Source organism: Chrysochloris asiatica, unplaced genomic scaffold (genome assembly GCF_000296735.1).
Source record: "Chrysochloris asiatica unplaced genomic scaffold, ChrAsi1.0 scaffold00001, whole genome shotgun sequence".
Classification (NCBI taxonomy): Eukaryota; Metazoa; Chordata; class Mammalia; order Afrosoricida; family Chrysochloridae; genus Chrysochloris; species Chrysochloris asiatica.
The window spans coordinates 21,435,079-21,439,050 of NW_006408519.1; positions in this window are offsets into that span (position 1 = coordinate 21,435,079).

Consider the following 3,972-nt stretch of genomic DNA (forward strand, 5'->3'; position numbering starts at 1 on the left):
GGCCAGGTGTGGCATCATTGATGGACTCAAGTGTGGCAGCGGTAGTGAGGTTGGCCCAGGATCGGACATTGTTTCGTTCTGCTGTGCATAGGGTCGCTATGAGTCGGTTCTGACTCGATGGCACCTGACAACAACAACTGAGGTTTTGGAGCCCTGGTTGGCACTGTAGGATAAGCACTGGTCTGAAAGGTTGGTTTAAACTGCAAGGTTGACAGTTCAAACTCACAAGCAGCTCCTTATAAACTCTATAGAAGGTCACTGAGTTGGAACTGACTTGATGGCACTTGACAACAACATTGAGGTCTTGGAGTCCTGGTGAGGTGCTGTAGGATAAACACTGGTCTGTGAATCAAAAGTCGGCAGTTCAGTCACACCTTGGAAACCCGGTACAGGGTTGCTATGAGCCGGAATTGACTTGACAGCGTTTAACAACAACAACATTAAGGTTTTGGAAGCCCTGGTGTGGCGCTGTACGATAAGCACTGGACTGCTGACCACAAGGTGAGAAATTCAAATCCACCAGCCGCTTGCATACAGAGTTGAAATTAACTTGCATGAGTTGAAATGAACAATAATTGAGGTCTTGAGAAAAAGATCCAATTTAGCAGTTTGCAAAAACATTCTAACAATATGATCTGGAAAAGATTATTTTATTTATTTATTAAGTTTTAATTGTGAATTATGTGGGTTTACATGGGAGAACATCAGTTTTACATTCGTTCTATCGTATTTCATTTCATTGCAATGATTACAATCCCCTCCATGCATCATCAAATAACCAAAGGGTACACCCCACCAGCCCGCCCCCCGGCCATCAGCACATGGACCCTCTCCCTCTCTAAGTCCAGTGTCCCCAGCTGCTCCATCTGTCCACATCATCGTCTCTGTCTCCATCCCTGGCATCACTGCCTCTCTGGGTAGGGTCATGCTCCCTCCTTTTCTCAATTGGTGGTCCCAGGGACCTCTGTTGATGGGCTTCAAAATCAATCATTCCCCTCCTTTTGTCAAAAAACATCTACCTCTACATTTCCGACTGTCACAGTCAGGAAAAGATGATTTTAAATGTCAATTTTCAGAACTGTTCTATCTGAACCATAAAAGCCCTTAGAAGAGAGCACCTGTTGAGTGTGCACTGCCTGAGTGCTCAGCTTACACATCATCACATTCACGCCTCATAGGAACTTGGTCAGTATCAGGCCCCATCATTAATTTGAGTTTTCAGTTAGGTTCCTGCACATGCTGCTGATGGTTCAAACAAGTGAGTTGCTCTCTTTCACCAAGATACACAAAGTTTCAGTGTCTCTTCTGACATCCTTGTCTTCTTAATGACTTTTTGCTTTCTTCCTGTAGGATGTTCTTTTTTTTTTAAAGGCAGATCATCAGTTTTACATTCAACAAATCATACACCTTGTTTCATTACAATGATTATAATCCCCTCCATGTACTATCAGTTAGCAGTATTTCTCTCTATCCACTTTAGCTTAAAAAACAAACAAACCACCCAGTCATATATAATAATTTACATCTCCAAAGGGCACATTCTGCAAATCTGCCTCTGGGCCACCAGCTGTTAGTACCTCTCTTCCCATAAATCTAGAGTCGCTCCCCCTCTTCATGACCCCATTTCTGCCTCCATCTCTGGTGTCTCTGCTTCTCTGGATAAGGTCCTGCATTCTGCTTGTGCACTTCTCCCTTGATGGTCCTAGGGTCCTTTGTTTCTGGACTGTAAGATTAATCACTCCCCTGTTTTTGTTACAAAACTTCTACCGTTACAGTTGTGACAGTTGCAATTAGTCATGATAACAATTATTCACTATTGAATCATACGAGTCTTATCCCTATCTCTTTTCACCAGACCCACTTAGACAAGATGAAATCTATTCAGTGGGAACTCTTTCTTTCCCCCCCATACACTTAAACTAAACTCCCTCTTGAAACCTTGTAAGGCAGTCACTTTGTGCCTTTATTGCCCCCTCATTTTAGGTAGACAATGTCTAAGTTGCTCGTCCCTATCTACCCTGTGTACAGAGAGAATAGCATTGATACTTGATGTGAAGACTCCTTCCATTTCTGTTGGTATTTAGAATAACTACCTCTCTGAGTATAGGTCAGGTTCATCAAATTGTAGCAATTTACCCTTGTTTCCTTTATAAAAAAAAAAAATAATTTTTTTTGGGTAATCTTCCTCTAGTCGAGTTCTGATTACCAAGCAATTGAGGCTAGGTCAAATGGGTACTGTCTGCAAGTTTAGGTGTTCTTGTGCATCTCCCCTCACTTCATATCAGCTGGATGCTTCACTCTCAGCTCTAGCCCTCTGTGGCTTTGTCCTTGTCCACGGGCTCAAGTGTCCTCAGGTCTCACCACACTTTGGACCAACCAGCCCTTCCTCTTCTCTCTCACTCAAGGTCAATGGGATTCAATGGACTGTGGTTGAACTCAGACCATTTCTTCATTGCTGCCTTTCCCCCTCTTCCACTCATCAGTAGACCAATGTAGTCTACTGCAAGCTTACAATGCTTGCTTGTGTGTTCCTTAGGAGTTTCAGTCTTAGATGGGAGTTTGTTCTGAAGGAATTTGATTGCTTGCTTTAATGTCTTCCTGGCGAACAGCTTGCTTATTCTTGTAGTAGCCAGCCATGCTGACATTTTTGTTTTTGTTTTTTTATGATGATCTTTCTTTGAAGATGTATCTTTTGCTGCTCTAGCTGTTCCAGGCTGGTCTCTTTGTCCTTTCTAGTGGGAATGTACCATCTCAGAAGGTTCTGGATGGGACTCAGGATTCCACCTAAGGTCCTATACTCTGTAAAGGCTTTGCACAAGGCCTATTTCACTGGGCAAGTTCTAGAACCCCTTTTAGGTATTCCAATCAGTTATAGGCTGAAGACGGGCTTATAAGTTTTCTCTAATCATGTTTCCCAACATTCCTTTCTATTCCACTCAAGTGTTTATTTTACAATAGTAGACAAGGAAAATCAATATTCATAATACAGTCAAGCATTTTAGTATTATTTCCCCTCTTCAAACTATGTCTACATCCCTGTATCACAGAGCCCTGTTGTTCCAAGGGTGAGTATCCATTCCTATTTACCTCTGTCCCACTTAGGCCATGCAAACCTGTCTCAGTCTTCCCTATCTATCTTGTTCTTCCACCTCCTTCTCCCCACTTCTTGTATTGCCTTCCCCAACACCCAAACTAAACCTCCCACCACAACCCCATTGTTGTGGTTATCTTATAGTCCATTAATTCTTCCCTCCATTTAAGATGGTCTATTTTATCCTGTAATCTACCTGATCTTCGCACCAGCTGGATCTCTGTTCCTCTGTGTTTACTTTCTTTCACATTGTAATCATTTTGATCATAGACTGACCTCCCAGATCCTCTGTTCTTATAATTTTATTTTGTTCTTGACTCGTCCATTTGTTGATTGAATTTAGGGTGTTGCTGCCATCTACATCATTTTTTGGTTGTTGTCTGTTCTTGTTGGTTCTCAGCCCACAGAACTTCCTTTAGGATGTTTATCATATAGCAGGGTTGGCTTTGGCAAAATCCCTTAGCTTCTGTTTATTCTGGAGTGTTTTGATTACACCATCATATTTGATTGACAGCTTTGCTGGGTAGAGGATTCTTGGGTGGCAGTTTTTTCTTTCAGGATTTTATATATGTCTCCCCATTGCCTTCTTGCCTGCATGGTTTCTGTTGAGAGATCGGAGCTTAATCTGATTTTCTTTCCTTTGTATGTTACATTTCTCTTTTCCCTAGCTGCTTTCAGGAATCTGTCCTTATCTTTGATTTTGGAGAGCTTGATTATTATAAGTCTTGGTGATTGTCTTTTAGGGTCTATCCTTCCTGGGGTTTGTTGCACTTCTTGAATGCTTACCTTTTTGCTTTTCAGAATGTTAGGAAATTTTTCTTCCAGAAGTTTTTCAACTATGTCCTCTGTGGACTTGTGTGATTCTTCCTGTTCTGGAATGC